The sequence below is a fragment of the Sus scrofa genome, chromosome 1, assembly GCF_054392235.1.
Source record: "Sus scrofa isolate SSC_HxYL_T2T_F1_AM1 chromosome 1, Sscrofa_HxYL_maternal_Yorkshire_Landrace_v2.0, whole genome shotgun sequence".
NCBI lineage: Eukaryota > Metazoa > Chordata > Mammalia > Artiodactyla > Suidae > Sus > Sus scrofa.
In genome coordinates, this window is record NC_139383.1 from 121,181,643 (window position 1) to 121,205,979 (window position 24,337).

General features: G+C 41.3%; 1 long non-coding RNA gene and 1 pseudogene across 2 annotated transcripts in view; both read left to right on the plus strand.

Moving 5' to 3' along the window:
• The window catches only part of LOC110260996 (uncharacterized), a 625,553-nt gene that overhangs the window by 210,761 nt on the left and 390,455 nt on the right, over positions 1-24,337 (plus strand). The window lies entirely within an intron of this gene.
• Positions 8,773-10,437, plus strand: LOC100152221 (coiled-coil domain-containing protein 43 pseudogene; annotated as a pseudogene).

Consider the following 24,337-nt stretch of genomic DNA (forward strand, 5'->3'; position numbering starts at 1 on the left):
TTTGAGTCTCTATTTTATTGATTTCTTCTTTGATCTTTATAATTTCCTTCCTTCTGCTGACTTTAGGACTTTTTTGTTCTTCTTTTTCTAATTCGTTTAGGTGGAGGGTTAAGTTGTCAATTTGAGATCTTCCTTCTTTTTTGAGAAAGGCCTGGATTGCTATAAATGTCCCTCTGAGCACTGCTTTCGCAGCATCCCATAGATTTTGAGAGGTTGTGTCTTCATTATCATTTGTTTCAAGGTAGGTTTTAATTTCCTTCTTGATTTCCTCATTGACCCATTGGTTTTTTAGTAGCATGTTGTTTAGTCTCCATGGAGTAGGTTTTTTCTCTTTGCTTTTCCCGTGGTTGATTTCTAATTTCATGGCATTGTGGTCAGAGAAGATACTTGAGATAATTTCTACGCTCCTAAATTTATTGAGATTCGCTTTGTGTCCCAATATGTGGTCGATTCTTGAGAATGTTCCATGAGCATTTGAGAAGAATGTGTATTCTGCTTTTTTTGGATGTAGTGTCCTGAAGATATCAATTAAGTCTAACTTTTCTATTGTTTCCTTTAGGATCTCTGTTGCTTTATTGGTTTTCTGTCTAGAGGATCTGTCCATTGATGTGAGGGGGGTATTTAGGTCTCCTACTATGATTGTATTCTCATCAATATCTCCCTTTATGTCTATTAATATTTGTTGTGTGTATCTGGGTGCTCCTGTATTTGGGGCATATATGTTGACAATAGTAACATCCTCTCCTTGGATGGATCCCTTAATCATTAAGTAGTGTCCTTCTTTGTCTTTCTTTATGCCTTTTGTTTTAAAGTCTATTTTGTCTGATATGAGCGTTGCGACTCCTGCTTTTCTGTCATGTCTATTGGCGTGAAATATTTTTCCCCACCCTTTCACTTTCAATCTATATGTATCTTTTGTCCTAAGGTGAGTTTCTTGTAGGCAGCAGATTGAAGGTTTTTGCCTTTTTATCCACTCAGCCAGTCTGTGTCTTTTGATTGGGGCATTCAGTCCATTGACATTTAAGGTGATAATTGATAGATGATTATTTATTGCCATTTGAACCTCGTGTTCCAGTTGATTCTATGGTTCTCCATTTTTTTTTTTTTTTTTTTTTTTGGTTGGATGGTCTCCTGTTATTATCTGCTTGAGTGGTTTTTTTTTTTTCATTTTTTGCAAATGCAATATTTGGTTTTGGCCTGTGGTTGCCCTGTTTCTTAAGTATGCTAACCCCTTCCCATAATTGTGTGTTTTAACCTGATGGTCCTGTAATTTCAAACCCTTGATTACTATATTAAAATTAAGAAGAGAAACATACAAACAAAGAAACAAAAAGGATTCTTTACTTCCTAACATCCCTTGCCCACATTTTATGGTTTTGATGACTCTTTTTTATTTTTTTCTTTTTAATTTTGTTTGAAGCATGTTTATGATTAAATCTCTATAATGATTTTGTAATGAGAAATTAAAAATGTGAGATGTTGGGAAACAGACAAGTTGACAAAGATTGACATGGAGAACCTCTGGGAAGAGTGCTTATAAGTCCATAGAGAACCTTCACAAGTCATTAATTTCTGCAGTATCTTTAAAGTCACTTCCATTTGGCTCCGGAAAATCTGTGGCTCTATACAACCTGTCAGAAAGTATTACTAGCATCTGTTAGAGCAGAAAATGAAGAAAAAAGGTAACACAACGGATCAGTGAAATCAGTGGAGACATCCTCGCCCCCATGTTTATCTACGTCCTGTGATTTCTTCTGTGCAAGGGCCATGGACTGGCAAGAGACCTAGCTAAACTGGCTAATTCTCCTTCTAGCCCTCACTCATTGCCACCTGGAAACCAGAGGAGACCAGCCTGTATTTCCTAGGTCTTCCTAGTGTCTAGAGTTTCTATGTGGAAACTCTTCCAACCTGCATTAGAAACAGGAGCTCTGTTGGATTGCCTGCATGTGGTCATTTGAGGCACATTTATTGGCCCTGAAGTGAGGCCCTTCCTTGGCTTAGCACATGAGGTCTTTATGAAAGGTCCCTTATTATTTCACATCCTTGTAAATGCCTATGTCATATCCCTTGCAGTGAGTTAGAGCCGTCTCTTCAGTTGTGACATAAGCCTGTGTGTGATTTGGATTTTTCATTTTGGTAAATGGAGATCAATGGTGGACACCAAACACAGTGTTTTAACAGTGCTTCTCGAACTTTAACGTAGGAACCACTTCAGAATGCTGACTCATTGAGTCTGGAGAAAGCCTTGAACTTGGATTTCTAAGAAGTTCCAGGTTATGTCATAGTGGCTGGTCCAGGAAACACACTTGAAGTAGCAAGAGTGTAGAGCCCATGCTTGGTACTAAATACTTTTTTGAATGAGTCTTCTTCTTTCCTAACCCCCACAATGTGAATCCACGTGTTAAGAACACACCCTTCCTCTTTGTTCTCTCTGTGAGGCTGTGAGGTAGTTTTACTTTCTGGAAAGCTGTCACACTATTATATTTTACACACCTCTATGTGCATCCCAATGTTCTGCCCGCAGGTCCCAGGGCTGTTTTTCCCGTAGCTAGCGTTGCTCTGCAGGTCTGATCCAGTCACCCTTTCCCAGCCCAGTCTAGCATGACGAGTAATCTCTGCCCTGGAGAGATGTCCCGCAGGGACTGTGGGTCTGCATCACAGGCAAAGAGGGAACCCAGAGGCCCCTTCTGCAAGACAAGGTTCCCCAGAGCTACGGTCCCTTCCCTGCTCTGGGGTAGTGACTTGCTCGGTCATGAAATGGCTCACAAAATTTCACAAACCAAAACACAAAAATCAAGCTGCGCAGACTCTTAACACAGAGGTGCCCTAAACTGAGCAAAGGTTAAAAAGGTACCTGGGCTGGTGTCTTGAAAAATATATTGCTTACTTAGTTTTCCCTTTCGTTGGAGAAAAAAAAAATATTGTTTGCCTGTTGAATTATGGTGAAAATGGCTCACAAATTGAAATCTCAAGCCTGTTCTTTTGGGAGGTTCTTTTCCTTAGTGTTGGATCAAAAACCAAATGAGCTAAATGGTTGAAATATGTATATTGAAATATTCTTTTGGAATGAACTAGGCATGTTTTGGACAGATGGAAATGTTAATTTTACTGTGTGAAACCAGGTTTAATATTTTAAGAGTTGTCTTTAGGTCCCTGGATTATGTAGACAGAAAAATTCTATTGTCTTGTGATTAGTTTAATAGTTATTCTCACTTATTGGCTATTCAGCTGGGGACTCTGGGAGTACAGTGTTAGCAGAATTCACCTGGGGGTTCTAGCATGTGCGCATTAGCGGAATAGATTGGGCTGTGATTTGTAGCATGAGCCTGATTTTACAGGGAGCATTTTCCACCCACCCACAGCTTCTCGGTAATGTTGGAATCTGTCTAGTTGGTGGAGGATCAGTAGCTTAAGGAGCTAATGAATATTCATTTCTTTTCCCTGGGTACAAAGTAAAATAACCAGTAATTAGTATAATATTTAATACTTCTATTCAAAATAAATAAATCTTTTGTAAAAAAAAACCTAATTATTATAATGTAGCAAATTCTGCATATGTAACTGGAATTGGATGTGGTATTTTGAAAATGCTTCTAAGCCTTCATTTACATGTTTTGAGATTAGTTAATTACTCCCCTTGTATGCATAAAACAGAACTCTAAATTTTTACCTGCATTTATTATTCATTTCCTCTCTCCCAAGTTTGATTCTAATATTTAAATTTTACATTATTTTCAATGGTGAATATATTTGTATTTTGAAGCAATATTTTGAATGTGAAGTTGTTCTTGTCTTCTTCTCTTCTTCCACAGATAGAGGATGCAGGTGGCTTATGGAAATTCCCAGGCAGTGTTTCTTATCTGATCCTAGGTTCAGGTGACAAGGTTTAATAACTGCTCCATTTTTTAAAAAATATATGGGTTTTTTTTTAGAACAGAACTCTATTAAGATTATAAGCAGACTTTTTAGCAGAAAATCTTTTTTAATTTTTTTATTAAATATGTTTATTTTTTCCATTATAGTTGGTTTAAGGTGTTCTGTCAGTTTTCTGCTGTACAGCAAAGTGACCCAATCACACATACACACACACACACACACACACACACACACACACACACACACACACACATATAAAATCTTTTACTCACATTATCCTCCATCATGCTCCATCACAAATGATAGATATAGTTCCCAGCGGTATACAGCAGGATCTCATTGCTTATCCATTCCAAAGGCAATAGTTTGCATCTGTTAACCCCAGATTCCCAGTCCATCCCACTCCCTCCCCCTTGGCAACCACAAGTCTGTTCTCCAAGTACATGAGTTTCTTTTCTGTGAATGGTTCATTTGTGCCATGTATTAGATTCCAGATATAAGTGATATAATATGGTATTTGTCTTTCTCTTTCTTACTTACTTAACGTGTATGAGAGTCTCTAGCTCCATCCATGTTGTTGCAAATGGCATTATTTTGTTCTTTTTTATGGCTGAGTAGTATTCCATTGTGTATATATATCACATCTTCTTAATCCATTCATCTGTTGATGGACATTGAGGTTATTTCCATGTCTTGGCTCTTCTGAATAGTGCTGCAATGAACATATGGGTGCATGTGTCTTTTTTTTTTTTTCTTTTGGTCTTTTTAGGACTGCTCTTGCTGCATATGGAGGTTCCCAGGCTAGGGGTCCAATCAGCTACAGCTGCCAGCCTACACCACAGCTACAGCTTCTGCAGGATCCGAGCCGCTTCTGCAGCCTACACCACAGCTCACAGCAATGCCAGATCCTTAGCCTACTGACCAAGGTCAGGGATTGAACCAGCAATGTCATGGTTCCTAGTCGGATTCGTTTCCCTTGTGCCACGATGGGAACTCCTACATGTGTCTTATTCAAGGAAAGTTTTGTCTGCATGTGTGCCCAAGAGTGGGATGGCTAGATCATACGGTAGTTATATATTTAGTTTTTTGAGGTACCTCCATAGTGTTTTCCATAGTAGTTGTAGCAATTTGCATTCCCACCAACAGTGTAGGAGGATTCCCTTTTCTCCACACCCTCTCCAGCATTTGTTGTTTGTGGAAGTATTAATGATGGCCATTCTGACTGGTGTGAGGTGGTACCTCATAGTAGTTTTGATTTGCATTTCACTAAAAATCAGTGATGTTTAGCATTTTTGTCATGTGGTGGTTGGCCATCTATATATCTTCTTTGGAGAAATGTCTGTTCAGATTTTTTTGTCCATTTTTCAATTGAGTTGTTTTTTTGTTTTTTGTTTTTTTGCTGTGGAGTTGTATAAGTTTGTATATTTTAGAGATTAAGCCCTTGTCAGTTGCATTGTTTGACAATTCTGTAGGTTTTTTTTTTTAATGGTTTCCTTTGTTGTCTTTTTTTTTTTTTTAATGGTTTCGTTGTGCAAAAGCTTGTCAGTTTGATTAGGTCCCATTGGCTTTTTTTTTTTTTTTTTTTTTTCTATTGCCTTGGGAGACTGACCTGAGAAAACATTTATAATGTTGATGTCAGAGAATGTTTTGCCTATGTTCTCTTCTAGGAGTTTGGTGGTGTCTTGTTTTATGTTTAAGTCTTTAAGCCATTTTGAATTTATTTTTGTGCATGTTGTGAGGGTGTGTTCCAGTTTCATTGATTTACATGCAGTTGTCCAGTTTTCCCAGCACCACTTGCCGAAAAGACTCTTTTTCCCATTTTATATTCTTACCTCCTTTGTCAAAGATTAATTGACCATAGGTGCCTGACTTTATTTTCTGGGTTTTCTGTTCTGATCCATTGGTCTGTATGTCTGTTTTGGTACTGGTACCCCATTGTCTTGATTACAGTAGCTTTGTAATATTACCTGAAGTCTGGGAGGGTTATGCCTCCTGCTTGGTTTTTGTTCCTCAGGATTGCTTTGGCAATTCTGGGTCTTTTATGGTTCCATATAAATTTTTGGATTGTTTGTTCTAGTTCTGTGAAAAATGTCATGTAATTTGAATCTGTAGATTGTTTTGGGTGGTGTGACCATTTTTACAGTATTAATTTTTCCAACCCAGTTGCATGGAATATCTTTCCATTTCTTTGAATCCTCTTTAATTTCCTTGTTTAGTGTTTTATACTTCTCAGCAGATAAGTCTTTCATCTCCTTGATCAGGTTTATTCCCAGATATTTAATTTTGGGGGGTATGATTTTATTTTATTTTATTTATTTATTTTGGTCTTTTTGTCTTCTAGAGCCACACCACCCATATGGAGGTTCTCAAGCTAGGGGTCCAATCAGAACTGTAGCCTCCAGCTGATTCCACAGCCACAGCAATGCAGGATCTGAGTCACATCTGCTTCTTACTTACAACACATCTCATGGCAACACTGGATCCCTAACCCACTGATCGAGGCCAGGGATCAAACCTGCACCCTCATGGATCCTAGTCAGACTCACTAAATGCTGAGCCACGATGGAAACTCCTGGGTGTGATTTTAAAAGGTATTGTATTTTTGTATTCCTTTTCTTTTTTTTTTTTTTTTTTGTGTTGTTGTTGTTGTTGTTGTTGTTGCTATTTCTTGGGCCGCTCCCACGGCATATGGAGATTCCCAGGCTAGGGGTTGAATCGGAGCTGTAGCCACCGGCCTACGCCAGAGCCACAGCAACGCGGGATCCGAGCTGCATCTGCAACCTACACCACAGCTCACAGCAACGCCGGATCGTTAACCCACTGAGCAAGGGTAGGGACCGAACCCGCAACCTCATGGTTCTTAGTCGGATTCGTTAACCACTGCGCCACGACAGGAACTCCTGTATTCCTTTTCTAATAGTTCATTGATAGTATACAGAAATGCAACCAATTTCTGAGTGTTAATCTTGTGTCCTGCTACTTTGCTGAATTCGTTGATCAGTTTGAGTAGTTTTTGTATGGAGTCCTTAGGGTTTTCTATATATAGTATCATGCCATCTCCATATAGTGACAATTTTACCTCTTCCAATTTGGATACCTTTTATTTCTTTTGTTTGTCAAACTGCTGTAGCTAGGACTTCCAGTACTATGTTGAATAAAAGTGATGAGAGTGGGCAGCTTTGTCTTGTTCCAGATTTTAGTGGGAAGGCTTTCAGCTTTTCTTCATTGAGTGTTATATTGGCTCTGGGTTTGTCATAAATCGCTTTTATTATGTTAAGTATGTTCCTTCTAAACCACTTTGGTAAGAGTTTTTATCATGAATAGATGTTGGACTTGAAATGCTTTTTGTGCATCTATTGGTGATCATGTGGTTTTTGATTTTTCTTTTGTTTATGTGGTGTATGACATTGATTTGCATATGTTGAACCATCCTGTGAACCTGGGATGAATCCCACTTGGTTGTGGTGTATGATCTTTTTTATATGTTGTTGGATTCAGTTGGCTAAAATTTTTGTTGAGAATTTTTGTGTCTATATTCATCAGAGATACTGGCCTATAATTTTCTTTTTTGGTAGTATCTTTGGTTTTGGTATTCCAGTGATGGCTTCATAGAATGTCTTTGGGAGTGTTCCTTCTTCATCCTCCAGAGCCTGAGTCTCAGCGCTCAGCCCCTACCCAAGCATCTCAGGCTATGGTGTCCTGGGCAGTGGTGCAGATGGTCTGTGCAGCTCTCACTTTACTTTGTCCTCCTCAGTTCAGCTGCTGAGCTTTTCTCGATGACTTTGAGGTCCCTCCATCTTGGCTGATCTCCCTGTCAGAGAGGTGGCTTCCCAGGGTGTGGGTTCCTTTTCTCTTTCACAGCTCCCTCTCATGAATGCTAGTCCCATCCTGGTTCCTTTTTTTTTTTTTTCTCTCTCTCTTCTTTTTTCTTTTGTTCTACCAGTTTTGTCTTGGGTTTCTTGCCCTTTTTGGAGGCTTAATTTCTTCTGCCAATGTTTGGTAGATGTTCCGTGCAAATCGTTCTACATGTAGATGTGTTTTTTTGATGTGTTTGTGGGAGAAGGTGATCAGGACGTCTTACTCCTCTGCCATTTTGATCCTTCCCCTTTAGGAGGAATCTTGAAGGCCAGGAGAGTGTGAGGTAACATACTCAAAATGCATTACTTCCTCTGAGTAAATTTGTTCTACTCCTTACAGTGTCCTTTGATAATTTTTACCCTTCCACATCCAGTGCTGCCATTTTCCTCTCATGTTCTCATTTCATGCTGCTGTTGCACACAGATGGTAGAGTCCCCTTAACCACTTCTTTGATCTTCTCATACTTCTACATCTTGGGCTCCGCTACTCAACATCCGCTCATGGGTACACTTTAAGAGCCCTGAGAAAGTGGCTGGCCATTAACTGTCTGCAAGATGTCTCAAAAATATGTTTCTGAGCACTGAAAATATGGTAGGCACTGTGCAAGATGCTTTCACATATGTGTGAACTGAAATTTGCTATCAGCCTCTAAAACATGAACCACTGCAGCTACCAACCTGTAGCACCCCATGAGTGGAGCTCAGGGTGGAGACCAGGAGTGAGACACTCTGTGCTCTGGGAAAACTGGAAGACCGAGCCTTCCGATAGTTAAGATATTTTTAGGAGAAGATTTTATGAGCCCAGTTCTTGCATCTCCCCATATCTAGAAACACACTAAAATCCTTGAATGATGACTGATGTCTATGACTAGTAGTAGCCTTCACGAGACCAGCAGCAAACGTCTGTAAAATGTGTGCATGGCTGCATGAACCTCCCCCTTCACCTTTATGACTTATATCTGGATATTCCCCCTGTCCTCCTTGGGGCAGTATTTCAGTGGCAAATACTGCCTCCTGGGCCATAGTTAGTGGGAAAAAGATGTCACGGTCATCTGTGACAACAACCATTCCCAAGGGTGGGCTAGTGAGCCCTGAGGGAACTCAGGGAAGAAACAAAGGAGACTGGCCCAAAGTTAAGGCGCGTATCAACGGAGTGACTCCAGTAAGCGCAGACATTTACATCTTCCCAGAGAGACTGGTTTTCTGTAAATCTGGTTGTCTGTAAAGCTTTTGTTCCTACTACCTTCCCTTTGTTGCAAAACTGACATACCCTGGCACACCCTCCCCACCCCCACCCCCCTGGCTCACTTGCTCAGCGTTTTCTTGGGGCTACCCCAAATGCTGTCTTCCAGACTTAGGTCCTAATTTTACCCCAAATAAAACTTAATTTTCAGGTTGTATTTTTTCAGTCAACGTATGTCATCATGTTTTTATGTCATCATGTTTTTTTTCTGCAACAGTCCTGTGGTATGTATTTTTCTACCATCATTCTGTAGATAAGGCATGTAAGCTCTGAGAGGATAATTCTGTTACTGCAAAATACAGAATTCTAAATCATCCGTTGGTCTCAGTATACACCACAACTATGGGATTCTAAAGCTTGTTCTTTCCAGTTGCTGGGGAGAAAAGGTTTGGAGGAGATGAAGATATGCTTATGTGCAAAAAAAAAGTTGCCCAGGGAAAAAAATGGTCCCCAGAACATTGTTACGTGGTTGGGTGCTTGTGGGTGCAAGCCTCTGCTGGAGGCAGGGAAAGCCCAGGATCAGAGCAGCTTCATTGTAGACAAATACTTTTCAAAGCTGTTCTAAGCAAGAGAACTTCTCAGATACTGCCTGGAAGTTTCTTAGGAATGCTGGTTAGTGCCTGCCAGAGCAGTTTGCATTCTTGCCCAGATGTGAAGGTGTAGGTCTCTATCAGATACAGGGGCAATCCATAGTGCCATGTTCCTCACTTCTGTGGGAAAATGCAGATACTGACATGCAGGGATTTTGTCTGACTCTTGGGAAGTGGGGATGAGGCAAGAGCTTCTGTGTCAGCGTCTTTTAAGAGATTCCCAGCTGCCTCCTCTGGGGAGAGCGATGAAGCGGGCAGTGGCTTTGGATCCTGGCTAGATGGACGGTTGGAGGCACTGGGAGTGGACCAAGCCATTTATGGTGCCTACATCCTGGGGGTCCTGCAGGAGAAAGAGGAAGAAGAGAGGCTGGACGCTCTGCAGGGTATCCTCTCTGCTTTTCCGGAAGGAGATTACCTCCTGAACATCTGCAAGGAGATTGTGGAATGATGGTTGGAAACTCAGAATGTTATCACTAAAGTGAAAAAAGAAGATGAGGTCCAGGCCATCGCCACCCTCATTGAGAAGCAGGCGCAGATCGTGGTGAAGCCCAGGATGGTGTCAGAAGAGGAGAAGCAGAGGAAAGCCGCGCTCCTGGCCCAGTATGCTGACGTGACAGACGAAGAGGATGAAGCAGATGAGAAGGATGATTCAGGTGCCTCCACGATGAACCTTGGTTCTGACAAATCTCTCTTCCGAAACACCAATGTGGAAGATGTTCTCAATGCCCAAAAACTGGAGCAGGACTCGCTTCGGGATAAGTCCCAAAGGAAGAAGTAATAGGACAAGCTGCAGAGGGAGAGGGACAAACTAGCTAAGCAGGAGCACAAGGAAAAGGAAAAGAAAAGGATACAAAGAGGGGAGCAAAAGTGATAACCTTGGTCCACTCTATTCTTTCTCCTCGTGGACTTGGTCAAAGGGAGAACTGGTTGTGCACATGTGTATTTAAGAGAAATGAGAGAACATTGCAAAGTGGTTTCCCAAGGCATTTCCCCTTTTGTTTACATGGTCAAGAGGAAAATCACAAACACTTCTAATTATAAAATGTGCCAATGTCTCTGTGGTGTGGGTAATCAGATTATTGTAGTTGATGTCTGTACCAAAGATCTGGAATGTGGGCAGCTTTTGTATTTTAACACTGAAGCCCCGTACTCCTTTTGCCCACTTTAAAAAGTCTTCCCTGGGAGTCCCATCGTGGTGCAGTGGAAACGAGTCCAACTAGGAACCATGGGGCCTCACTCAGTGGGTTGGGGATCCGGCGTTGCCATGAGTTGTGGTGTAGGTCACACACGCGGCGCAGGTCTGACATTGCTGTGGCTCTGTTGTAGGCTGGCAGCTGTCGCTCTGACTGGACCCCTAGCCTGGGAACCTCTATATGCTGTGGGTGCAGCCCTAAAAAGACAAAAAAAAAAAAAAAAAGTCTTCCCTCACATTGGGTAAATAGGAATATTCAGAAAGCTGACAGTTTTTATCCTGAAGGAGCAGAATCATGACCACTCCCTCCCCGAGATGAAATGTAGGAGTGTTAATTGCTTTGAAAGTAGTATTCACCCCTAAATGTATTGTTTTATGGCTGAAATAGGAAGCTAAGGAAGAGCCCTACCTGGATCAGATTTTATGTCACATGGCAACAAATAAGGAAGATGAAATTATTTGGTGGATGTCCTACATTTGAGGCTTTTTTTTTTTTTAAATAAAGTTTCAGCCTATGGTAGGAAACAAAGTGTCTTTTAAATAGAGGTAGTTGTATTTTTTTCCTTATCTAGGCTGTGATTTTTAAGAAGGATGTGTCAGTATTGACTGTAAAGATATTACTGTTAGCTGGATTCATTTTTATAATCATGAATCCTCTTGAGTGCCAGTAGAGATTTTAATCCTGATCTGCCCTGAAACATATGCATATAAAGACCTGATAATTACAGGTTTAGAAACCCTTTTAAGGAGGAAACACTAGAAATCTGTGCTAACACAAAGATATTTAAGAGTGTACATAGTAGGTGCTCAACAGATTTATTGAATGAGTGAGTGAATGGAAAAAACTGCTTGGGAGAGTCCAAAGTAAGCAGGGACTCTCTGCCATTTCTACTTTGGTCACAAGCCACATTTGGTTGTAAATAGGCCTTTTTCTACTTCAGGCAGCAGACTGTCAAGAAGGCTGAAGAGAGCAATTTCTCTGACAAGACAAGAGTAGCTACTTTTTACCAGGGGTGACAAACTGTTGGCAACCAAATTTGGCCCAGTCTGTTTGGTATGGGCAAGCTAACAATGGACTTTACATTTTTAAAGGGTTGTAGAAGAAAATATGTGACAGAGACCTTATGTGACCTATAAAGCCTAAAATATTTACTACCTGGCTCTTTGGAGAAAATGTTTGCTGACCCCTGTTTTATACCATTAACTATGAGATTAACAAAAATTTTTACCTTTTTGCAGAAGGTCAAAAGCATGCTGAAGGAGAAGATGTGTCACTTCTCTACACTCCTAGAACTGTGGCATTGCAGAAGTTTTTAAAAATAACCACCTTTTTAGAAAATAAACTATTTAAATCACACACACACACACAGAGATTCCCAGGACAACCAGGATTAAAGTCAGACCTCTGATCTTGGCCTCCAGGCCCCATGTGGCCCAGGTACTGCCTGCCTCTCCCAGCCCCTCATGTGTTCCCTTCTCCCCCATGCTCAGCATCCTCTGGCCTTTCTAGTTGCTTCCTTTCTGTTCCCCCAACTTGCAGGTCTGTTCCTGCCTCATAGCCTTTACATTTATTGTTCTCTCTGCCAGAGGTGTGCTTCCCTTTGAAACTGACAGTACTAACGTCCTGAGCCTAGCCAGAACCCAGCTTGGGACTTGAACCCATGGTTTTAAATTAGAATCACTCACCTTGTGTCTGGACTCACTGATGTTCAGGTTCTTCATGTCTCTGAGCAGAAGAATTCAGTGAGAGATAAAGTGCTAGGCAAGAAGTAGATTTATTAGGATAGGACGCTTGTGAGAGATGCAAGTGGGCAGGCACTGAAGCTCTGCCCTGCAGATCCAGTGGGCTGCAGTTTTTATTCTTCAAGGGGAGTGGGGGTTGGAAAAGCCCACCTCTTCCTTTCTGGGAGTAGCAGCTCCTCCTTGGTATCCAGTAAGGTGTGTATTCAAATCAGTGGAAGGGCAGCCCTCAAACTCTTGCCGTTGGTCTGAATCTGAATGCAGGCCTCATCCCATCCCCCACCCAAGGGCCTGCGACAGTTCTCAAGCCTCCACTAGTCAAGCAAGCCTGCCTTGTGCTTGTAGAAAGTAACATAATATCTTTTCTATCAAAGGAAATCTTTTTTTTTTTTTTTTTTTTTTATTTCTTTGGGTTGCTCCCACGGCATATGGAGGTTCCCAGGCTAGGGGTCGAATCGGAGCTATAGCCACTGGCCTACGCCAGAGCCACAGCAACACGGGATCCGAGCTGCGTCTGCAACCTACACCACAGCTCATGGCAACGCTGGATTGTTAATCCACTGAGCAAGGGCAGGGACTGAACCCGCAACCTCATGGTTCCTAGTCGGATTTGTTAACCACTGCGCCATGATGGGAACTCCAAAGGAAATCTTGGTTACTCCATTTTGATCTAGTTTCGGTTTCAGCTGAAATGCCCCTGCAACCCCCTTCCTCTTTACCTCTTTTCCCAGCAACAGTTTGTTTCAATTAGCCAACCAGGAAGAATGTGCGCCCTGACCTGACCAATGAGAGGGGACAGGTACATCACCTGCATTAGGGATAAATAGGGGAGGGTCCTTTGTTCAGCGTGCACACTTTTTGGAGTACCTGCGCCCTTCTGCAGAAGTAAAGAGCCTTGTCGAGATTTCTCCTTGTCCATGTGTCTCACTTTCTGACACTGGCAACCCGAGCCAGAGCTATCTTAATTTCCAACAGACTTGGGTGGTCGTCCGGGATTCGGGGTCCACTGGACTGTAGACTCTTGAGGAGGGGAGACGCGTCCCATGGCCCTGTTGCGGTGGCCCTGAATTGAGAAGTCAATTTTGGCAATTTCGGTTGAAATCATAAAATCAGAGCATGACCCTCAAAGGTCTCGGGTGAGACCGGCAATTTCGAGTGAAATTGGAGGATTGAAACACGATCTTGGGAAATGGAAAGTAAGTCTTCCTAACTTGTACCTCCACCTGGAGGATCAAATGGGGGGGGGGGGCAGGATCAAATTCCTTCAGATGGTCCTCTGGGATTAATGTTAAAGTATTGGGGCAACAATCGCTGGACGAAGGACAAAAAGATGGGAAAAATGATTAAGTATTGCTGTTTTATCTTGACACGGACACCTGTTCTCACCCCATCTGTCTTCTGGCCAAAGTTCGGATTGGATGAGGATTGGGTCTGTCAGCTACTTATTCAGTTTGTCCAGAACAAGACACCGGGGTCTCAGGAGGAAACTGATTATGCTCTCTGGTGGTCTTATTTCCTCTCAGAGCCTGGGATAAGAAGGAAAAAGAGGAGGAAACTCAAGAACATTCAAGGACTTCCTCTCCTTGGCTTACTACCGCCACCTTACAATCCCCAAAATGGCACTGGCTCCCCTCCAGCCGCAGCTGCCACTGCCCGGGGAACACAAGAGGGAGAGGGGTGCAGAGCCCACCGCACAGGTGCAAGGGCACTGCCCCTGGTCATGGAGTTAGCACGAGAGGGGGAGGGGCGCAGAGCCTATTGCACAGGCATAAGCACACTGCCCCCACTAGCTGAGCCAGAGCAGGAAGGGGAGGAGCCTAGAGCCCACTGTGCAGGCACAAGTGCACTGCCACTGTTTAGGGAGTCAGAACAGGAGGGGGGCACTACAGGCATAGGCACACTGCTGCAACCTGCGGGATCAAAGCCCGGTGCCTCAACAAAACCAGAGGATGTGGCAGAGCCTTATTCCAGACTTAGGAGAGAGTTAAAACAATGTCAGGAGGATATTCAAAATTTTCCTTTTCCCACTGCTACCCCTGGGGATAGACAAGAAGGGCCACAAATGCTCTTCCCACTACGGGAGGCTCCCTTAGATGGGGGAGGAATAGGATATGTAAATGCCCCTTTAACCAGTACCGAGGTCTGAAATTTTAGGAGAGAATTGTGACCATTGCTGGAAGACCCATATGGGGTAGCAGATCAACTAGATCAATTCCTTGGACCACAAGTCTATACATGGTCCAAATTAATGTCTGTTCTCTGGAGAAGAAAGGGGGACGATTTGAAGGGCAGCCATGGCCTTGTGGGAGCGAACCCATCCTCCTCAACCAGGGGAAGTTAGGGCAGAAACAAAATTTCCCAACGAGGACCCTGGATGGGACAATAACAATGTAGTCCACCGGGGGCATATGATGAACTTGAGAAATCTAATATTTCAGGGAATTAAGGATGCTGTACCTTGAGCTCAAAATATATCTAAGGCATTTGAGGTACAGCAAGGTAAAGAGGAGAGACCAACTGCATTTTTGGAGGACTCAGAATTCAGATGAGAAGATATGGTGGAATAGATTCTACTGACCCTCTGGGACAGGGCATGCTCAGACTTCACTTCGTAACTAATAGTTGGCCAGATATTTCCAAGAAGTTACAAAAAATAGAGGATTGGAAAGATAAACCATTAGAGGACCTATTAAAAGAGGCACAGAAGGTTTATGTGAGAAGGGATGAGGAAAAGCAAAGGCAAAGGACCAAGATCATGTTTGCATATCAACAAAAACAAGACAAGTCAAATCAAAGGGGTCCTAAAAACAAAAGTAAGAGAGGGTCACAATATCAGCCTCACCGCTACCCAGAAACAGGGCATAAGGGAAAGGGGAATAGATGGCAAGGTGAAAACAAGTGCTTTAGGTGTGGCAAACTGGGACATTTCAAAAGCAAATGCCCTGAGTGGAAAAAGGAGGAGAAATAATCCCTCTCATGTTATTTGAGGAGGATGAGGACTAGGGGGGTCAGGGGCTCTCAATAGTGATTGACCAACTTAAAAATCCACAGGTGCCCTACCCAGAGCCCTTGATAAATTTAGAGATAGGGCCATACCATGAAATTATGATTTTTCTTATTGATTGAGGAGTGTCTTGCTCCTTGCTTTGTTATTTGCCCAAAGGGCTTTCCCCTTCATATGAACAAATACTAGTATCTGGGGTAAAAGGGGAAGGATTTTCCACAAAAATTTTAGAAGAAACCAAAGTAAATTTCCAAAACAGATGTGCCAAAATATGCTTCCTTTTTATTCCAGAGGCCGGCACAAACCTGTGCGAAAGAGACCTAATGGCCGAATTGGGACTGAGCTTACAGGTTACAAAAAAAACTTTACAAGTAAAATTGAATCTTTTAACCTCGACAGTGGAGGGACAAATTCAACCACAAGTGTAGGCATCAGAGGGAAGTCATGGGGGACTTAAAGTGACCCCAATTAAAATACAGTTAAAGATCCCTGGAGACGTAGTCTGGAAAAAACAATACCCTATCCCTCTACAAAGAAGGATGGGACCTAAACCAATTATACAGGGACTACTTCAAGAGGGTCTCTTAGAACCCTGCATATTTTCCTATAATACCCCTATTCTTTCTTGTGTGTAAGGCAGATGGGTCCTATCACTTAGTCCAGGATTTGCGGGCAATTAACCACATTGTTAAGACTAAACATCCAGTGGTCCCAAATCCCCATACCCTCCTGAGTAAAATTTCCATTTGACCACCAATGGTTCAGTGTAATTGACTTAAAGGATGCCTTTTGGGTATGCCCCCTGGACTCAGACAGTCAGGACCTATTTGCCTTCGAATGGGAGGACCCAGTAACAGGAAGAAGACAACAGTATAGATGGACAGTCCTCCCCCAAGGGTTTGCAGACTCCCCACATCTTTTCAGGCAAATTTTAGAACAGGTGTTGGGAGACTTTATACCCCCTCACGGGGCCTGTCTACTCCAATATGTAGATGACTTGTTACTATCAAACACTGATCAAAAGAAATTTAGAGCGGCTACAGTTTCCCTTCTCAATTTTCTTGGGGAACAAGGCCTTAGGGTCTCCAAGAAGAAGTTACAATTTGTTGAAAAGGAGGTAAATAAAATACTTAAGACATCTAATAAGTGGGGGTAAAAGAAAACTCAGCCCAGAAAGAATAGAGGGGATCATAGGCCTGTCTCTACCAACTACCAAACACAAACTTAGAAAATTCCTAGGCCTAATTGGATATTGTTGCCTTTGGATTGATTCTTATGCATTAAAAACTAAAAATCTATATTCTAAGCTTGTGGAGGAAGGCCCTGACCCCCTACTGTGGAGCCAGGAGGAAATACAACAATTCAGGGATCTGAGGGAGGTGCTGACGGGTGCCCCTGTTCTGGCTCTACCACCCCTTGAAAAACCTCATACAGGAACATGGGGGAAGTCGCCAGCCAGTGGCCTTTCTTTCCCACTTCCTGAACCCTGTCACCAGAGGATGGCCTGAGTGCATACAGTCGGTAGCCGCCATTGCCCTCTTAACTGAAGAGAGCAGGAAACTCACCTTTGGAGGAAGGCTAACCGTGAGTACCCCACACCAGGTAGGAGCCATCCTAAACCAAAGGGTAGGGAGATGGCTCACTGACTCCCGAATTTTAAAATATGAGGCAATCTTATTGGAAAGGGATGACTTAACTTTAACCACTGATGAGGCCTTAAACCCTGCTTCTTTCCTCACTCAAAGGGAGCCCTGAACTCCCATAGAACATCATTGTTTAAATTTAATAAGACTATCAGACCAAAACTTGACCCAATCTGTGGGAAACTCCCTTCCGTTCAGGGAGACATTTATTCATTGATGGATCTTCTGGGGTCATCCAGGGAAAATGACACAATGGTTACTCAGTCATTGATGGAGAGACTCAATCAATAACTGAGTCAGGAAGACTCCCAAATGCATGGTCGGCTCAAACTTGAGAACTCTCTGCCCTTAACCAAGCCTTAAAATATTTACAAAGAAAGGAGGGCACAATCTATACTGACTCTAAATATGTCTTTGGAGTGGTCCATACCTTTGGAAAAATTTGGATGGAAAGGGGACTTATTAACAATAAAGGACAGGGACTAATACATGAAGAATTAATTAAACAAGTACTTAATAATCTCCAACTCCCAGAAGAGATAGCAGTGGTATATGTGCCAGGACACCAGAAGGGGGCCTCATTTGAACCCTGGGGAAATTCCTTAGCAGATGAGGAAGCCAAGAGAGTGGCATTAGAATAGGAGGTTCCTATCTTCCATCTACTCCCTCCCTTCCCAAAATAATGATCTCTCCCTCCTTTTCAGAAAGAGGAGGAACAGCTACAACAGCTGGGGGCCCAACCTGACACTCAGGGAAGATGGTTCCTCCCAGACGAGAGGGAAATGCTATCCAAACCCATTATGAGAGAAATTCTGACACACCTACACCAACGGAGCCATTGGGGGCCTCAGGCCATGTGTGACACAGTCTTAAGGGTCTATGGGTGTGTTGGTATTTACACAATGACCAAACAGGTAATAGAAGGTTGCTTAACATGCAAAAAGACCAATAAAAGGAATTTATGAAAAACAGCTACTGGAGGAAGGTGTCCTGGTTTAAGCCCTTTCCAGAGTATCCAAATTGATTACACCTAAATGCCCAAAGTAGGGCGACTTAAATACCTCTTAGTCATAGTAGACCATCTAACCCATTGGGTAGAGGCCACCCCATTACCCAGTGCCACTACCAATTATGTGACAAAGGCCCTATTAGAGCAAATTATTCCCCAATTTGGGATGGTTGAAAACATAGATTCAGATGATGGAAGTCATTGTACAGCTCAGATAATAAAGGGACTCTCCAGAGAATTAGATATTAAATGGGAATACCACACCCATGGCATCCTCCCTCTTCTGGTCGAATTGAGAGAAGGAACCAAACTCTAAAAGCTCACTTAACTAAATTAATACTAGAAACCTGGCTACCCTGGACCAAATGTCTCCCTATTGCTTTACTTAGAATTAGAACTGCTCTCTGAAAAGATGTCAGTCTATCTCCATATGAAATGTTATATGGACTTCCTTACCTGAGTAGATCATCTGACCTGCCTACCTTTGAAACCAAAGATCAATTTTTTAAAATATCTTTTTATTTTTCCCACTGTACAGCATGGGGACCAGGTTATACATACATGTATATACTTTTTCCTCCCATTCTTGTGTTGCGATGTAAGTATCTAGACATAGTTCTCAATGCTACACGGCAGGATCTCATTGTAAATCCATTCCAAGAGCAATAGGAAGCCTCTGTTAACCCCAAGCTCCCAGTCCATCCCACTCCCTCCCTCTCCCCCCCGGCAGCCACAAGTCTATTCTCCAAGTCCCTGATTTTCTTTTCTGTGGAAAAGTTCACTTGTGCTGTATATTAGATTCCAGTTATAAGTGATATCATATGGTATTTGTCTTTCTCTTTCTTATTTCACTCAGTATGAGAGTCTCTAGTTCCATCCATGTTGCTGCAAATGGCATTATTTTGTTCTTTTTATGGCTGAGTAGTATTCCATTGTGTATATATACCACATCTTCATAATCCAATCACCTGTCAGTGGACATTTGGGTTGTTTCCATGTCCTGGCTATTGTGAATAATGCTGCAATGAATATGCAGTGCATGTGTCTTTTTTTTTTTTTTTTTTGTCTTTTTGCCATTTCTTGGGCTGCTCCTGTGGCATATGGAGTTTCCCAAGCTAGGGGTTGAATCGGAGCTATAGCCATCAGCCTACACCAGAGCCACAGCAACGTGGAATCCGAGCCGTGTCTGCAACCTACACCACAGCTCACGGCAACACCGGATCTTTTAACCCACTGAGCAAGGACAGGGATCAAACCCACAACCTCATGGTTCCTAGTTGGATTCGTTAACCACTGCGCCACGACGGGAACTCTGCATGTGTCTTTTTTAAGTAAAGTTTTGTCTGGATATATGTCCAAGAGTGGGATTGCTGGGTCATATGGCAATTGTATGTATAGGTTTCTAAGGTACCTCCATACTGGTCTCCATAGTGGCTGTACCAGCTTACATTCACACCAACAATGCAAGAGAGTTCCCTTTTCTCCACAACCCCTCCAGCATTTGTTATTTGTGGACTTATTAATGATGGCCATTCTGACTAGTGTGATTTGCATTTCTCTAATAATCAGGTATGTTGAGCATTTTTTCATGTGCTCGTTGGCCATCTGTACATCTTCCTTGGAGAACAGTCTATTCAGGTCTTTTGTCCGTTTTTCCATTGGGTTGTTGGCTTTTTTGCTGTTGAGTTGCATAAGTTGCTTGTGTACTATAGAGATTAAGCCCTTGTCAGTTGCATCATTTGAAACTATTTTCTCCCATTCTGTAAGTTGTCTTTTTGTTTTCTTTTTGATTTCCTTTGCTGTGCAAAAGCTTGTCAGTTTGATTAGGTCCCATTGGCTTATTTTTGCTTTTATTTCTGTTGCTTTGGGAGACTGACCTGAGAAAATATTCATGAGGTTGATGTCAGAAAATGTTTTGCTTATGTTCTCTTCCAGGAGTTTGATGGTGTCTTGTCTTATATTTAAGTCTTTCAGCCATTTTGAGTTTATTTTCTTGCATGGTGTGAGGGTGTGTTCTAATTTCATTGATTTGCATGTAGCTGTCCAGATTTCCCAGCACCACTTGCTGAAGAGACTGTCTTTTTCCCATTTTATGTTCTTGCCTGCTTTGTCAAAGATTAATTGACCATAGGTGTCTGGGTTTATTTCTGGGTTCTCTATTGGTCTGTCTGTCTGTTTTGGTACCAGTACCACACTGTCTTGATGACTGTGGCTTTGTAATATTGCCTGAAGTGTGGGAGAGTTATGCCTCCTGCTTGGTTTTTGTTTCTCAGGATTGCTTTGGTGATTCTGGGTCTTTTGTGGTTCCACATAAATTTTTGGATTGTTTGTTCTAGTTCTGTGAAAAATGTCATAAGTAAGTTGATAGGGATTGTATTGAATCTGAAGATTGCTTTGGGTAGTATGGCCATGTTTACAATATTGATTTTCCCAATCCAGGAACATGGAATATCTTTCCGTTTCTTTATGTCTTCTTTAATTTCCTTGATTAATGTTTTATAGTTCTCGGTGTATAAGTCCTTTACCTCCTTGGTCAGGTATATTCCCAGGTATTTGATTTTTTGAGGTGCAATTTTAAAAGGTATTGTATTTTTGTATTACTTTTCTAATATTTTGTTGTTAGTATACAGAAATGCGACTGATTTCTGAGTGTTAATCTTATATCCTGCTACTTTGCTGAATTTGTTAATCAGTTCAAGTAGTTTTGGGGTTGAGTCCTTAGGGTTTTCTATGTATAGTATCATGTCATCTGCATACAGTGACAGTTTTATCTCTTCTCTTCCTATTTGGATGCCTTTTATTTCTTTGGTTTGTCTAATTGCTGTGGCTAGGATTTCCAAAACTATGTTGAATAGCAGTGGTGAGAGTGGGCATCCCTGTCTTGTTCCAGATTTGAGTGAGAAGGCTTTCAATTTTTCCCCATTGAGTATTATATTTGCTGTGGGTTTGTCATAAGTGGCTTTGATTATGTTCAGAAATATTCCCTCTATACCCACTTTGGCGAGAGTTTTTATCATAAATGGATGTTGGACTTTTTAAAATGCTTTTTCTGCATCTATTAAGATGATCATATGGTTTTTGACTTTTCTTTTGTTAATGTGGTGTATGACGTTGATTGATGTGTGTATGTTGAACCATCTTTGTGAACCTGGGATGAACCCCACCTGGTCATGCTGTACGATCTTTTTGATATGTTGTTGGATTTGGTTGGCTAAAATTTTTGTTGAGAATTTTTGCATCTATATTCATCAAAGATATTGGCCGATATCTTTTCCTTTTTGGTGGTATCTTTGCCTGGTTTTGGAATTAGGGTGATGGTGGTGTTGTAGAATGCCTTTGGGAGTGTTCCTTCTTCCTCAACCTTTTGAAAAAATTTAAGGAGGATGGGCACCAGGTCCTTTTTGTATGTTTGGTAGAATTTGCCTGTGAAGCCATCTGGTCCTGGGCTTTTATTTGTAGGGAGTGTTTTTATGATGTGTTCAATTTCATTTCTAGTGACTGGTCTGTTCAGTTGGTCTGTTTCTTCTTGATTCAGTTTTGGCAGGCTATAAGATTCTAGAAAGTTGTCCATTTCTCCATAGCATATAGAGGTTCCCAGGCTAGGGGTCGAATCAGAGCTGTAGCCACCGGCCTACACCCAGAGCCACAGCAACGCGGGATCCGAGCCACATCTGCAGCCTACACCACAGCTCACAGCAATGCCAGATCCTTAACCCACTGAGCAAGGCCAGGGATAGAACCTGCAACCTCATGGTTCTTAATCGGATTCGTTAACCACTGAGCCATGACAGGAACTCCTCCTTTTTCATTTCTAATTTTGTTTATTTGGGTTCTTTTTCTCCTCTTCTTAGTAAGTCTAGTCAGGGGGTTGTCAATTTTGTTTACCTTTTCAAAGAACCAGCTCTTGGTTTTATTAATTTTCTCTATTGTTTTTTGAATCTCTATTTTATTGATTTCTTCTTTGATCTTTATGATTTCCTTCCTTCTGCTGACTTTAGGTCTTTTTTTGTTCTTTTTCTAATTCATTTAGGTGGTAGGTTAAGTTGTCAATTTGAGATCTTCCTTCTTTTTTGAGGAAGGCCTGTATTGCTATGAATTTCCCTCTGAGCATTGCTTTTGTGGCATCCCATAAATTTTGAGCAGTTGTTCCTTCATTATCTTTTGTCTCGAGGTATTGTTTAATTTCCTTCTTGATTTCCTCATTGACCCGTTGGTTTTTTAGTGGCATGTTGTTTAATCTCCATGCAGTAGGTTTTTTCTCATTTCTTTTCCTGTGGTTGATTTCTGGTTTCATACCATTGTGGTCAGAGAAGATACTTGAAATAATTTCTATGCTCCTAAATTTGTTGAGGTTAGCTTTGTGCCCCAATATGTGATCAATTCTTGAGAATGTCCCACGTGTACTTGAGAAGAATGTGTATTCTGATTTTTTTGGATGTAGTGTCCTGAAGATATCAATGAAGTCTAACTTTTCTATTGTTTCCTTTAGGATGTCTGTTGCTTTATTGGTTTTCTGTCTAGAGGATCTGTCCATTGATGTGAGTGTGGTATTAAACTCTCCTACTATGATTGTATTCCCATCAGTTTCTCCCTTTATGTCTGTTAACATTTGTTGTATGTATCTGGGTGCTCCTATATTCAGGGCATATATGTTGACAATAGTATATCCTCTTCTTGAATGGATCCCTTAATCATTAAATAGTGTCCTTCTTTGTCTTTCTTTATGGATTTCGTTTTAAAGTCTATTTTGTCTGATGTCAGTATTGCAACTTCTGCTTTCCTATCATGTCCATTGGCATGAAATATTTTTTCCCACCCCCTCACTTTCAATCTGTATGTGTCTTTTGTCCTAAGGTGAGTTTCTTGTAGGCAGCAGATTAAAGTTTTTTGCCTTTTTATCCACTCAGAGCATTCAGTCCATTGACATTTAAGGTGAAAATTGATAGATGATTATTTATTGCTATTTTAAACCTCGTTTTCCAGTTGATTCTGTGATTCTCCATTCTTCCTTTCTTTTTTTGGTTGGATAGTTTCCAATTATTTTCTGTTTGAGTGTTTTTCTTTTCATTTTTTGCAAATGTAATGTTTGGTTTTGATTTGTGGTTGCCCTGTTTTTTAAGTATGTTAACCCCTTCCTGTAATTGTGTGTTTTAGCCTGATGGTCCTATAGGTTCAAACACTTCATTACCATACTAAAATTAAAAAAAAAAGAAAATTAAAAAAAGAATCTGTTTATTTCCTTACTTCCCTTGCCCACATTTTGTGATTTTGATGTCTCTTTTTTTCTTTTTAATTTTATTTTGTTTTAAACATGTTCATGATTAGATCTGTATGCTGGCTTATTTGAGTGACTGCCTCTCTGATTGTGGTTTCCTCCATCCTAGTTCTTCCTCTTTCTCTCTTTTTTTTTTTTCCTTTGATTTAGAGAAGCCCTCCTTTCAATATTTCTTTTAGAATGGGTTTTGTATTGGTGTATTCTTTTAGCTTTTTTTGTTGGAAAAAAATTTTTATTTCCCCTTCTATTTTAAATGATATTCTTGCTGGATAGAGTATTCTAAGTTGCATTTTTTTTTTCCTTTCAGCACTTTAAATATCTCTTGCCATTCCCTCCTGGCCTGTAGAGTTTCTGTAGAGAAATCAGCTCATAGCCTTATGGGGGTTCCCTTATAAATAACATTTTGCTTTTCTCTTGCTGCCTTTAGGATCCTCTCTTTATCATTAACTTTTGCCATTTTTATTATAATGTGTCTTGCTGTGGGTCTATTTGGGTTCAACTTCTTTGGGGCCCTCTGTGCTTCCTGTATCTTGAAATCAGTATGCTTTAGATTTGGGAAGTTTCCAATGATAATTTCTTCAAATATATTTTCCATCCCCTTATCTTTTTCTACTCCTTTTGGAATTCCTATTATGTGTAGATTGGCCTGCTTTATATTATCCCATAGGTCTCATATTGCTTTCATGTTTTTTCATTTGGTTTTCTGTCTGCTGTCCTGTTTGGGTGATTTCCATTATTCTATCTTCCACATCACTAATTCGTTCTTCTATATTATTCATTCTGGTTTTTACTGCCCTTAGCTCAGTTGGTATCTCTGCAAATGAATTTTCTAGTTTTTCTTGGCTCTTCTTTATATTTTCTAGTTCCTTTCTGAGGGCGTCTGCATTACTGTTCATATCTTCTCTTAA